Source organism: Halichoeres trimaculatus, unplaced genomic scaffold, assembly GCF_033239565.1.
Source record: "Halichoeres trimaculatus isolate MK-OKI-2021-1 unplaced genomic scaffold, fHalTri1.1 fHalTri1_scaffold_18, whole genome shotgun sequence".
Taxonomy (NCBI): Eukaryota; Metazoa; Chordata; class Actinopteri; order Labriformes; family Labridae; genus Halichoeres; species Halichoeres trimaculatus.
This window is the reverse complement of record NW_027437196.1, coordinates 26,806,490-26,821,714: the sequence shown is the minus strand read 5'-3', so window position 1 is coordinate 26,821,714 and position 15,225 is coordinate 26,806,490. Positions and strand designations below refer to the sequence as shown.

Sequence of the window (15,225 nt, the reverse complement as noted above, 5' to 3'; positions counted from 1 at the left end):
TAAAAAAAATCAAGAACTAAAAATAAACAACCGATTTGAAAGTTTACTTAACCTGTGAAGTTTGAGTCCCTGACCTGCCATTATTTAAGCTAAAAATAAGGGTGAAAATATTCACCATTAGTAGAGCAAATAAAATGTTTTAAATTTTAAGACAAATTGCAAAGTCAGTGTACTTTTTGAAAAAAGAAAAAAATAATAATGTTATGAGAATGTATCTGTATATTTGAAATATTTAGAAACATCCTCCAAGCCTGTTCCTTCTGAAAGGTTGTTTCACATTGTTGGAAGCTGGCATTACTTGGCGAACTGTCCAACGCTTTAGTATTGAATTAATTTATCCAATGACAATGATTTAAATTTAACTTTTTGTTGGTTTTGAGACTGTTATCATCACAGTGTGCTTTTGAAGAAGTACTAGATCAACAGAAGCAAAGAATATAGTCATTTGGAGCCAGGTGGAGTAAATGCACCCTTGAGCCCTGTTTCCATCAACCGGTTCAGTTCGATTTGTTTCAGCACGGTACGCATTTTGAGGCATTTTATTTTACTAAACCTGGGACAGGTCCCCAAATTACCAACCTGTACCATCCCACTTTTTGGTACCCTTCTTTTGGGGTGCCAGACATACTGATCCAACTCCAGAAGGTGGAGCCAGTAACACTGCAGTCCGTTGATTGGTTGAAAAAATTGTCACTTCCCAAGTGACTGCGATAATTAAGAAAAACACATAAAACTGCCATGTTTAAATCTCCAGTCGACTTTTTGGAGATAACTTTCTTTTTCCTTGAAAAATGAAGTCGCAAAACAGAGTCAAACTGCTGTTGAAAAAAAAAACAGTTGCGTTTTTCTTCTTCGTTGAATTTATTAGCAGGGTACACTGTGTCACACTGCTATGCTGTCACGCTACTACGTAGTTGACGGGGCTATCAAACTGTGCTGACCCATACCAAACCACTTTGTGGAAATGGGGCTAGAGGGGAACAGGTCAAAGAGAAGCACACCTTAATTTCAATGAAATACATTTCCAGGCTCACAGTAGTGAGTGAAACAAGGCAGCACGCATTGACCAATACCATACAATAGTTCACATGGTGTTGTCTCCTTGGGGTGATCTGTCTTGACTGCTGTATTACACAGGTGAAACTGCTTGCACAGCAGTATCAATACATTAAATTACACTCTAAACTATAAGTGTAAAATCAAACATGATGCTTTCTAAAAGAAAGAATCCAAAATGTTCCTTCATCTGCTGGAGCAAATGTTAACCTCAGTAAAAATAAGTTGCAACAACACACACACACAAACACACATGTTCACATTCTCCCCATCACATCTGCAAATGCAATCATTTCACTTACAGTCAAGAGCTTCAATGCATCAGTTGTGTCCAGCACCAGAGTGTGAAGGCGAGAAGCAAACCAGCTGAGCACTGCTCCCATGATGTCCCTCACACAAACGCTCACCAGCATAACCACACAGAGCACTCAGAGGCTCTCCACTGCCTTCACGCTACTTCAGCTGCTCTCCTCATCCTTCTTCCTTTTCTCCCATTGCTTTTCTTATCGATAAGAGTTAGGTCATAAATAACACATCCATCCCATTTCCATCCTGTAAAATGACACCTTGCAGGGAAATGACTGCTAACGTAACAAGAAGAGCTTCCTGCCTCACTGCATGTGTGAGAAGTGGATCTTCTTCAGCGGCTAGGACTTAATCCGCCCTCAACACAGCAGGTTCCCAGTGAACTCTGCGTCTCAATAACAAGGAAAGACATTAAGAAGCCTGGCTATAAATACAGACCTGTAACTCAGAGCAGTGTAGGCTGCATGACGGCTCACCTCAAGGGGAGCAAAAGTGAGCTTACACAGGAAACACTTCAACCTATTGGTGAGACAGACACCTTCATTTCACACTTTTCTCTTCAAACTTAGTGGGCTTTGAGTGAGGAAGCCTTAATTGACTGCTACTACAAGTGAAGCCAACACAATGTTATCTGTCCTCACTATCAGGGATATATTGATGATTATATCTAATATTTCCAGAATGATTCTTGGTTTGTTACCTTTTAATTTTTCACACTCAGCACTGAGAGCAAATCCTAGATAAGGGAAAAGATTGGAGCGTTGCAGCAACAACCAGAGTAAACATGACTGATGTTTCCATTTCTATACCTGCAGTTTAAATGTATATTGTTAAAATCTAAAATATTTTTAGATTCATGAACTTTTAATGTGTTATTAAAAATTAATGAAAGCAGCACAACAACCACCTCAAAAAAAGAGTTCAGGATCCCGTGCAAAGGGGAGTCAAATAAAACATCCCCCACTGACCAGCTCAACAGCAATGCAGACCCCTCCCTTCACTAAGGGGCGGGACTAAAAACAGAAAACCTGCCATCATTGGTTAATCCAGTCACAGAGTGGTCAGTGTTATTTCCTGCTAATTAATTATAGTTGAGTGTCTAAAAGCAGCTTAAAGGCTTAGCAGAGCTCCCTCTCTGGCATAGAGTGGACGGAGCAGCTTCTCACCACAGTTACCCAAGCAAGCACATGGCCCACAGTATGAGACGCTTTTATCAGACATGCTACACAAACAGAGAGATGCAACATTGACCAAAACAGAAAATAAAACCCTTCACCTTATTGTCTGTCAGTCATATGCAAAAATGGTCTAAAAAAACACAAACTTCAGCTGTGTTCCAGATCAAACTGAGCACCAGGAGGTCAATCATATAGCCCATAAATATTATAACTTACATTCTTGTTGATCAAATATCCATCATAGGTGGGCTCAGAATGTTAAGAGACTCAGCTTAGAGCAGTGGAAAATGATTTTGCAGGAAGAACTGGGAGCAAAGCATTTATTCATGTACCACAGTGTGCTGACTCCATACTACCATTTGTCTAAGTTTAAATACTGGGCACACACACACAAAGAAAAAAATACAAACACACAAGCTTTAAAAAGAGCTTGTTGTGGTTCAGCTAAAATTAAAGTCAGTCAAGCTAACCCAGTAAGACTGCAACATGGTGAGACAGAGGACGAAAAAACAGGATAACTGATCATACAGTCAGGTTTCTTCTGACTGACAGTTCGCATTGACCTCTTTAGACGCACTGCTGCATACTGAAGCACCTCTAAATTTCCTTTACATGGCCATCGCCCAACTATGGGCTTGTCCACACGTAGTTGGGCATTTTTCAAAAACGAATATCCCCTTCATTCATTTTAAAAAACACCTTCATCCAGCGAACAAATCTGCCAATGAGTGCGACTCCAGGCATGCCAAACCCGTATTTGGCAGTGTTTTTCCTAGATGTAAAACCCATGCCAGCCAATCAAAATGAGCTCCCGTCATTCAGCTGTGACTTTGAGAATTGAAAACTCTGTTTCCTGGCGTCTCCATAAAACCATGAAACCAGAGTTTTCTAAATCTTCACTTTGGCTGCAGTTTTCAGAAAACATGTTTTCAGCAACATAAAGCTGCAGTTTTATGTGGATGACAGGTGTAAACGTATAAAAATATATGTGGTTTCCCAGATATCTGGCTACATGTGGACAAGGCCCAAATTTTTTCAGTCTAGAGTTATTTTGCAAATCTCTCAACCTTCTGCTTAAAGTGATACTCCGGGATGGAACAAGTTGGGTCCTATCACAAGGTTTAGGGCAGAAATTACCCCTACAGCAGTGTTTTTGTGCAGCAGAAGCCCAGGGCGCTCGCACCAAACACCCCCTCCCTGCTCCTCTGCCGGTTTCCTCTACACACAGACGGGGCCAGTTTTTACTTGACCAAAAAGTAAAAGTAACGCACTGAAAATTCTTTAATTAAAGCATGAATGCAGACCTATATTTAAATTTTTTAATTAATTTAATCACTTTAAAGCAGTCACTTTGAATGAAGTGTGGTACATCAATTCTATTTGATACCAATGAATCCCTCTACTAATTTCATCAAACAGGAAAAAAGCAAACCCCTTCTCAAACCCCCCTCTATCTACAGTTGGTGTATTCCATAATTTGTGACAGGATAAGCACATGCAGTGTCACAGACACAGAAACAACAGGGAAAAGTTTGCTAAAAGGTTTACCAAAGACTCAAGACACTAAAACCAAGAAAATGAAATGTGAAAAGGCGCACAGAAGGCTAAAAGCCCCAGGCCCTCTGGCTTGTTAGCGCTTGTTAGCTATTAGCTAGATTAATGAACAATGGGTACATTTGATCATGACCAGTGTGCATCATGTAACTGTCACACTCTGTAAAGTAAAAAGACCAAGTCTCCATGACATCATTTATCTGTTACTGAAGCTCACTTTTTAAACCTACCAGCAACAGCTGCCGTACTGAAGATGCTGACTCAGCTTTTGGTCAAACCAGAGGCAGAGTTGAAGAAAGCCTTTAGCCTTTTTGCTAACAGCTACAGTTTGCTCCACTGTCAATCCAGACAGCCATGCCCTTGGTTAAACAAACCTTTAAAATTTGATATCTTAAAAATAAAGACTACAACAATATGACTTCAACCCAATTCATCCCTCTTACAGTGTGCCAGCAGAGAAACAGACACTTGAAACTGAAACTGTTTAGTCTTCAGTTCTTCCCCTGAAAAACAGCAGATCTTAATACGTCATCACTGGCTTCATATTTGAGGATCAGAGTTTGCTAACTGTTTTATGGTACCATGTTCCCTCGAGGCAACATACCCATTTTTGGTATTTTACACTCACACTACACATCCCAGTTTTTATGAAATACTTAAAAAAAAAAGAGAGAAAATACAAAAAGAGACCAATAGCAGCGATTGAATTTGTCATATGAGCCTCTGGAGGTCATACAGAATCCCTTTTTGCAGACTTTCTTACAAGGACCACCTCGGCCAAATTTCTCCTCAAAACAGTTCAATAACGTTTTTACCAGGCCTCTCTCAGTCTAGAAAAAAAAAGTTCATATTAACAGACAAGTTAAACTTAATCTCTAATAGTTCAATTTTTGGAAACCTGTAAAAATGAGTGACCTTTGTGACCTGTCTACAATAAAAACTATGATTTATGAAATATAAATCATGATTTATTATGATAATGTTTCTCTTTTCTTTTCTTTTTTTCTCCTTAAAAAGAAACAAAACAAGAAGAACAGAACCCTTTAAATATTATACTTGTATTTTTAATTTTTTTTAACCTGTTTCTTTTTATATTTAAGCTGGGGGGGACTACCAATGGAAATAAGCTTGGTAGCTAGATTTGGGTATAATTACATTTTATTTTTTTAAAGTGTGTATGAATATACATTGTCCCTCCTTATCAAATAAACTAAATTGAAATTGAAATCAAGTATTATCCATGTGTTTTGAAAAAAAAAGTGTTGAAATATTAATAAATAACTCTCTTTCTCGTGGTTAACCATCGTAGTATAGTGTTGCGTCAAGGCAACAAACCCCCAAAAATATCTATAAAAAAATTTTTTAAAAAAAATCTTTAGATTGTGTTTATTTGATCTATTTCAAGACAAAAAAAAGAAAGAAAGAAAAAAAAGAAACAGAAAAAACATTTTTTCTAACTGGCATCACTATGCATACCATTAGGGGTTAACACATTTATAGCCACCGATTTGTCAACTGTTAAGTCATCATTATAAGTGCATGGTTAGCTTAGAGGAAGAACTGACTTGCAGAGAACTTTCCTAACACTGTCTCTGTAGGTCTAATCTATAATTGCAGCATACAACTGTAATTCATCAGATGTCATCAGTGTACAATGTTTCAGCATGTTATCAGCAATGAATGTGGGGATAATCACAGACACAGAGAATCAGAAATAAGCTCACAGCAAATGCTTCCCCCTTCTTTTCAAACTCACCAATACTTCCAAAAATTAGCTTCAAAGAATCATTAAATAAATATACTGAATATTAATAAAACACAGAATACCTATGTTTGATGAGTCTTTAATTCCGCTCCCTGGTCTCACCGTTTTTGTCTCCTAGTTTAAAGAACTGACATCCTCTCATGATCCTGATGACCGGGAGCTGCTGTCACACTCAGCAAAGAGAAAATGCGGGCGTGGGTGCTGCAGCCATTCTGGGAACAGCTGACTATTGTGCCACCAGAGTGTCACACACACACATCACGTCCTTTAAACACTGTTTGCATGAACACACACACATGCATAATAAAACACACAAACAAGGCCGATCTTTCTCTCTCCAAGACAATATCCTGCATTCTGCAACCAGGCTTTCACCTCACTACACCCAGAGCTCCACCAGGCTTCTGTTCACAGCGATTCACATCCACTTTCATTAAGAACAAACAGATGGATACACTCAGCAGACACTTTATAAGATCCACCTGTTAGAATGCTCGTTAACATACGCTCGTTATCAAATCAGCCAATCAGAAGCTCTGCAGCAGACATGGTGAAGAGGAGCTGCTGCAGCTCAAGCAGAAAATATCCTACATCTATATCCTATATCCTAATCTATAAGACCAAGAATGGAGACAGGTCTAAAGCAGGGGTGCCCAAACTTTTAAGCCTGCAACCCCTAAAGAAACGGTGCCAAAGACTGGAGACCCCCACAATTACTGTCGAGTCAATTTGCTAAAGAACTTAGTACAATTAAATCATTGTTGGTCTAAAATATTGAATAAGGTAGTATTTAATAAGGTAGTATTAAAATAAAGGGTAAAAAAGGTGTCTTAATTATTAGATTTCATCCAATTTGCAACCAAATATGGATAAACAACTTGATTTGAGTTGTTTTGATTTATCTATTTTTTTATTTTTATATCTCTCAAGCTGGCACAAACGTTAAAATCTTTCATAAATCATGAATCCATACAATCTTAGGGGGATAAATAAAACATTTAGGTGATAATATCACTACGAATCGATTAAAAGGCGTAGATTTCCTGCCGGAAGGGTTTGACCATATTCGTCTGACGCACCTGAAGCAGGTGAGGAGTGCGCACCAAAGTGTGCCAGACGGCGCTCCTTTAAAGTTTTACGGCTAAAAAGAGTCGCTGTGCAGAGGATAAACTGCAGAAAACCAAAGAGGCAGCCGGTAAGAAATGCCAACCTTCAGGCGTATCTGTTACAGCGGTGAATTTGGCTATGATAGTGCCGACACGGGCACATGCCGGGTCTCTTTGTTCTCAGTCACAATTGTTTGTCCTCCTTATTTCAATAAATGAGAATAATACCACGGTGAAAATGCAGACTTTCCCTGACATATAGGGACTCCCAAGACCAACTCGTCAGGGAAGCAGGATAAAGAACAAGATCAGGTAGGAAGTGGGCCGCCAGCACGGCAGTTTACCAGGCTGAAGCTTCTCTCAGGACCAAAGATACCATCGGAAATCCATGCACTGGAAGACAGGGCTTAGGAACATCGCATTTCCAGCAGTAGTCCAAGTCCACTCCAAAGGAGGAGAGGTCCATGATCCAGGACGAAGTTAGAAACCTTGAGGAAGAACACCGAAGAGCTAAATCCGTCGAGCTCGCAACTCAAGGGGCCTGGACAAGATGGAACCTTCCTAAGAGGACCATCACATGGAGTGGACTGTGGAGGCTGGAGCCGTTCCGTATCTCGTTTCTGCTCCGAGCAGTGTACGACACCCTACCGACCCCAGTCAACTTGCATAAGTGGGGAATGAGGGAGGACCCACTGTGCAGGTTGTGTGGAGGTAAAGGAACTATGGCGCACATCCTATCCGGGTGCAAGGTGGCATTAGCCCAGGGGAGACATAGGTGGCGCCATGACAAGGTGTTGGCACTGCTCGCAGACATCCTGGAGCAAGAACGGAGAAAGAAGCAGCCAGCCAAGACAAGACCACCACTGAGCACCATCGCCTTTGTAAAGGAAGGACATAGACCAGTCTTCCAAGGCTAAGCCAAGTAAAACCTCCTGCAGTCGGCCCAGGGATGGGAGATGGAGGTCGACCTGGGGAGGAAGCTACACTTCCCAGAGGCGGTACTGACCACCACTCTGAGACCTGACATAATTATGTGGTCTCTAGAGGGAATGAAAATCATCCTGGTGGAACTAACGGTCCCGTGGGAGGAGGTCTGCGAGGAAGCGGCGGAGAGAAAGAAGACAAAGTACCAACAACTTGTCCACGATTGCCGGGACGAAGGGTGGAAAGTACGGCTGATGACAGTGGAAGTGGGGTGTCAAGGATTCCCAGCCCAGTCCTGTTGTCGAAGGTCGGATTGAGAGGCCCCTTGAGGAAAACAGCCGTTGGTAGGCTGGGAGAAGCAGCAGAGAGAGCCTCCTGCTGGCTCTGGCATAAAAGAGAGGACAATAGCTGGAAGCCTGGATGAGAGGGGCAGTGATTTGGCCAATCACTGCTGACCCACCAACTGGAGAGCGTTGTGGTTAAGGGTCGAAACACTCAAAGAAGGTTGGGCACCACCTGACGACCTCTCATCCAGGCCAAGGCTTCATCCATTAAAATGGATTATTATTGCATCTTCAATGTATTTACGAACTGAGCTTATTATTATTATCATTATTAATTAGTGACATTTGATGTCTACATGTTGTATATTTTTAAGTATTATTAATGGATAAAGATGCACCCTATCTGGAGTAAGACTATAGGATTCTGAATCATCTGGCGACCCCCCCCTCTGCGTACTGCGACCCCCTGGGGGGTCGCGACCCCTACTTTGAGAACCCCTGGTCTAAAGGAAAGTGGGGGGGGTTTAACCCAGCAATAATGAATAAATCCACTCACAGTGAGAACTCTAGCAGTGTGTGTTGTCTGGCTGTGATTGTCATGTTGATGTTGGCAGACTCATAACCACTCTTTTCCTCCTCACACTCTCCCTTCTGTCTCAGATCACATGCACATCTGACTGCTGTCAGTACGTCACATGCAAAAAGCCAGAAAGCTATCACTGATGTCATTCATCTACAGTTTTGATGTCAGTTAGCATGAATAAATGAAAAGGTCAGCACTGACCATGGAAGACGCCTGGGCACATTTGCTTTGCAAAATGTTCACAACATTCTGTGAATACAAAGCCCTACTGTTTGAAACAAGAGCTTTCATTGGCTGGAGAGCAACATTTAACTATTCAGAAGCAGAACAAGAATTCAAGATCCAACAACACTGTACTGTGGATCACACAGTCAGAGAAAATAACCTTTGGTAAGGAAAACAAAGATCATCCACATCGTTCAAGATCAGTCATACCTATTGATATTCACAGCACTGAGCCATGTTTTAAAGGTCAGAAAAACTGCTTTCAGAAATATTTAACACAAGATTGTTCAGTTTTACAGAGACAGTTTTCAGTTAGCAGAGGTTTTAAGTTTTTGTTAGTAGAAAAAAATCTTCAGTGATCCACTTAATTTGTCCGTAAAAGCTTCATGACAAGCTGGATCATGTGACCCCTGTGAGTGACTTCAGCCCCACAGCCGAGGATCAGTCCCAAAGGTACCAAGATAAAACCCGGAGAACACAGAAATTATCAGAATTTTATAATGTAAGATTAATAGCCAGTACAGTACAGACAGCCACAAATTGACCTTCATCCTCTGCTCAGGATTTTCTTAAACATTACCCTTTAAAATACGTGTTGATCTAAGATAACGTCAGCATTTCTGCATTGTAATGGTGCGAACCAATGCATTCATGATGGGCCATGGCTTTTTTCACTGACACCAAGTTTAAAGTTTTGACTGCTGAAATAAAACCACTCAGTGTGGATTGTTTTTGATGCAAGTTAAAGTTTAAGTTTTCACTGAATATATCTTTGAACATCATCATTTTTAGTTTATCTATCACAGCGTGGTATAAGCAGGGTGATTTTGTGTGCTTCTGGATGTGTTGATGTTGTGTTTTTTTGCAGGTGGATGTAACCTTAGCCGACCTAATCTGTAACAGAAATGGGAAAGAAAACTGTGAACAAACAAAAAAGAGTGCAGAAAGAGCACATAAGAAGACAGGGTTTTAAATATGGGAGAGCAGAACAAGAGGAAGCAGTTTGACACAGAGAAAATTCAGTATCTGTGTGTAAGTATCACAACTTAACACACTCATAAGATGGGATGAAAATGAACAAAAAAAAAAAAGAAAAACACCATCAGTGTCAGTTGTTTGGGCACTTTTTGGACTTAAAAAAAAAAAAATCATTATCACAACAAATATCTACACATGATTTGATGACAATCATAATAGATGTGTAAATTCCTGTTCTTAGTACCAGACATCTGCAGGTTCTTTTTCTTCTTAAGAGATTGTGAGGAGCTTTTAAGGGATCTTGAAAAAATCTCCCTTCTAGATATATGCCCGATTGTAATCCTCGCTTTCAAATGAGATTATCAGCACCTATATAAATTATCACCAAATGCTGCTTCTTAGCTCCCTGATAGGGTTGAGTGGGGCCGGATTGATTGATTGTCTAGGTCTCTATGACAACACGTCACAGGCTGACAAGGTTTAGTAGTGAGAAGAGAGATCCGTGTTTTTCTCTGCTGAAAACGATTTCTGTGATTAATTTTGTAGTGGTGGTGGACTGTCAGACAGAATAACAACAGAAAAAAGATAAACAGAGACAGACAGGGCATAAGCTAAAGGCTAACACCCGAGCTAAGCTGTTTGTGCTAATGTTGATTCCAACCCACAGTCAGCAGTTATTCTGCAGTGGTCTGTTCAAACTTGAGAGTCTATCAATAAAATGAAGAGTGAGGTTACATTAGCTCTGATTGGTAGATGACTGGCAGGACAAAGCTAACCAGGATTCACTAACGTTGCACATAACAGACACGTCTTGGAGCACCAGTGTGTCATACTATAGGCAGCTACTAATCTATGGTACAAACTGACAGTTTGTTTGTTGTCACGTTAGCCTATGGGCTCTAATTTCGTAGACCAGGCGCAAGCGCAGGCGCACCTGCCCTGTGCTGACCTTCGTCGCGCGGACAGGGCGTGACCGCCGCACTTTGCAAGTTTTCTGCAGTGCCAAGAGAGGCGCAGTCAAGGCACAGAGGAGCACGTTCACGCCTCCCTCTGCGCAAATGGCAGAGGGAGGAGAAAAGCCGTGAGTGGGTTTAACACAGCCGAGCGCTGTTTTCACCAATCAAATGAGCGCCTCTCCTCGCCTTTAAATGCCCTGCGGCTGAGGCGCAGCGTCTGATTAGTCTGAGTGATCCCCAGCAGCGCGGAAACAGTGTACTGGAAAGACCAGGTAGCGGAGACGGTTAGAGCTGCTGTCCCCGCAGCAGGAGAATGGACAGCGGGGCGCATCGGAGGACACGCAGCACGTCACCATGTGGGCCAGCTCCCGGGACAGATTTAATCTGTTCCTTTGTCATTAATAGGAGTACAAAATGAAGAGACAGTTACACAGCTGGCTTATCCATTCAGAATACTTTTGATCCACCTGCACTCCTGGTTTGTCATCGCCAAGCAGAGCCTTTGGTGATATACTGTATACTCTCCCAGTGTCTCCGCCTCATCCTCCTTACAATAATGTACTCCATCTTTTTAGATCACGTTAAAAATAAAGACTAAAACAGAGAAATATGGGAAATCACGGGTAAATCCTGAGTGACATACATTTATTTTGTCTCTTTATTCTTCGTCTTTTCTCTCCCTCTTTTCTTTGAATTAAATGAAATGAGAGAACCAGATATATACTCAGTATCAGATGTTAAGGCTGTTTATTGTTTAATTGTAAGATGTGCATCAAACTTCCAGCTGCCGTCAGGTTAACTTTCCATTATGACAAACGGCTTTAATCTGACATCAGATGTGACGGGACAGTTAATATAGATATAAATGTATATGCTGGTTCAGACGGTTAGATTAAATAGCGATTGTTGTGATTGTTTATTGCATTAAAATGTGCCTGACGCTCTGGAAACCTGCCTCTAAGGCTTTGTTGACATGTGCGCACATGTGCGCCTGTCACCAAATTACAGCTGCGGAGGGTGCACTCCACTTTGCACCGAGAATAGACCAGGTTGGAGCTGGCGAGCTTTCAGCGCACTTTCTGCACTGTTTTTGGCACGAAATTGTCACTGCGCCAACATGAATATGCCAACACCTCCCCCTGGTGCGCCGTCAACTCCCCCTGGTGCGCAGTCACATCCATCTCAGCGCAGATGGTCTACCAAATTGTCAAATTGGCAGCGCAGGGCGGTGCGCCGCACAAAATTAACACAGCGCAGGGTGCGCCAGGCTTGCGCCCCCTGCGCTGCGCTGCGCCACGAAATTAGAGCCCTATGTGTACATCAGAGCACTGGGCTGCCGATAGCCCTAAATATAGCAAGCTACCAAACTACGGTACAAAGTTTGCTTGATGTCACGTTTCAATCAACAACCCTACCTAACTGTTGATAAATACCCTACACTGCTGTATTGTGTTTTAACATATAAAAGTAGAGTTAAAAAGAGGATTTGATCTCTAATCATTTCCAAAACAAACACACGCCTTGTTAAAAGTCACGTCTTCATAGCAGAGACTCTGGGTCAAAAGATGTTGCTGTAGTCTAATGAAAACAGATCCTCCACACAGCATCTTTAACACCCATCCTCCTATTCATATGGAAAAAAATTCTAACATGAGGAATAACCTCATTGAAAATTTTTTAGTTTTTAACAACAGCGAGGTCAGTCTTTATATGCAGCTTTTGTATGGAAGTACACATATGTACACACACACTCTCACACACTCACCAAACACACACAACCTCTCTACTTAACGAAGCTTGTCTCCCCTCCAGAGGACACTACCATGGAAACACAGCACAAAGGAAGCCAAAACAGGCCTCAGAGATCTGGGTCGGAATACCAATAGCACAGTGTGGGAAAGAACAGGAAGACTGCATGTGACTCCTTTCAGGCTTAATTATTCTGTCCAACAGCTCCTCCCGCACCACTAACACACCCCATAACTTGTTTCATTTCTCCAAAACCCTGGTAACTTTTCAGAATATTCCAGTACGAAGAATGTGATTGGAGGATCTGGTCTTTAACTTTATTACATACTGATATAAAAAAAAAAACAGAGCGGGTGCCAGAAAGAGGAATGCAATTACAGCATGTCCCACAAATATGAGTCACACTAATGAATGGCTTTTCTTACCATGGGTTGACTACCCTCTGGCATCAATAGCTGCATTCCCAAACTAAGTATCTTAGGCTGGTCCTTTCATTGGCACTGTGTTCAGAAAACCAAGAAGTGGTGGTTATCGTCTAAAACTACCATTTACATCTGTTCTGAGAAGAAAACTGAAGAGTACAAAGTAAATGAGCCAAAATGTAAAAAAAATCAAGTGAAGAGAAAATGAGCTGACCACAAAGAGAAGCTCACTGAATCTGAACAAAGCTGAAAAGGATTGAAATCACGAAACAGATAAACTTACCAAGATCATCTGATTAATTAAATGAAGGAGCCATCGTTAGCTTCACCAACACCAGCTTTGACTTGGTTTAATCATTGTTAGAATCACTGTAAAGAGGAGCTGAAGCACAATTTATGTTAATCTACCATCATTCAGAGTTGAAAGTGATACAGCATTATATGTCTCGTTTAGAGATTAACATAAAGTCTGCCAGAGGCTGCCAGACATCCTGGAGCCGCCTTAAAGTTTTAAATCAGTGTTAACAACAGGGATTGTGTGCTGCAGATGGCTCCTGACACTGAGCCCACTCAAGGCAAAGGAGATATAGGCAGGCTTCCAGTTGCCCCAGCCCAGACATCAAGTGTAAGGAAAGAAATGATGGGACATTCAGCTGAGGCAGAACAGAGGGGAATACTAGTTCGATTATTTAGAGGTGTTTGGAGTTTAAATGTTTCGAGAAGACAAGAGAAAGGTTGAAGTTTGAGCACAAAAAATCACTTAGAACATCAAACACGGAGCTTTAAAGAAATCTTCATCTATTCTGCTTAATTAGAAATTAAAAATCCTAAACTGATTTTCAATTTCTTGCATGGCAGCAATACACTTCCATGTGGTGTGTCAAGCCATACTTAAACGTTCCTGTTTGTTTTTGCAGATGTTTTATAACCCAGGAGGGTCTTCTATCTGGCTGTGATGGCCAGGGCCACACAGGGGTAACAGCTCCACTCAATTCATTCCTCAGTTAGTTCACCACACCTTTTCTTTGCAATAAACCACGAACACATTAGGTTGCTTTAACATTAGTTTATTTCAGAATTTAGTTTTGCATTGTTTAAATTTAGCGCGCACATTTGTACAATGCAAGATTAGACACATTTCTGTTGCACTAACCATTTTTCCTTTGTTTGAGTTACCTGGCTGCTGGGGAAGGGCACTTCCTGGAGGGAGCAAAAGGCGGGGCCAAGGGCAGCCAATGCTTTTATGCTGGAGGCTGGCAAATTGGAAGATTCCAACTGCTCCGATGTCACGGGGGGGATTTAGGGTTTCTTAGTTTAGTTTTGTATCAGGTTGCACATTGTCCTGTTATGTTTTCCCCTTGTGTTTGAATTGGTTTGGCCAAACCACTATATAAGTCGTCCTATTGTTTCATTGTGTTAGGTCTGTTTGTTATGTTCGCACCTTATGTCCAGTTTGAGTTCAGTTATATTAAGTTGACCTCTTTTATAGGCGGAATTGTTAGCAGTTTGATTTTTATAGTTCTTTTTTTGTTGGGTGAAATAAAAAATAACCCACTTTTTCAAACAAAGAAACTCCTTTGTTGTGTCCTTACGGCTTGGTCCCTGACAATTGGTGGCAGTGGTGGGATCATCCAGTTTAGGACAAAGGAGTTGTTTTTTCTCTCGATATTTTTTTTTTTTTTTTTCTCCCCCCTGTTTTCATTGGAAAATGCACCGTGGAGGGAAAAGTGGAAAAGGCAGAGGAGGACCTGCAGGCCTGCTAATAACCAGCGGTGAAGAAGAGGAGCGTGGAGCTGCTGGGGTGGTAGAAAGCACTGAGGATGAAGGCAAGGAGCCAACTCTGTCAGACCTTATGTCCATTCTACAGGCTCATATGGGTCAGCAAGAAGCTCGGGAGGCAAAGCAGAATGAGGTAACTGAAAGACAAGAGCAGCGGTTTAGAGCATTACAGCATCAGTTTCAGCTTCTGCAGTTAGAAGTGCAGGCCAGGACATCGCCATCACCAGAACCTCAGCTTTTAGACTCTGACCCATTAAACTTGGAGGCTCCACCAACCACCCTACAACATCCACAGGCCCAAACCAAACCCAGTCACATGTACACAGATTCAACAGTGGCCTCTGTGGGTCATTTCCACCC

At 41.6% G+C, this 15,225-nt stretch overlaps 1 protein-coding gene across 3 annotated transcripts in view; it reads right to left on the bottom strand.

Annotated features, from left to right (window-relative positions):
* The window catches only part of arhgef4 (Rho guanine nucleotide exchange factor (GEF) 4), a 131,474-nt gene that overhangs the window by 91,356 nt on the left and 24,893 nt on the right, over positions 1–15,225 (bottom strand). The window lies entirely within an intron of this gene.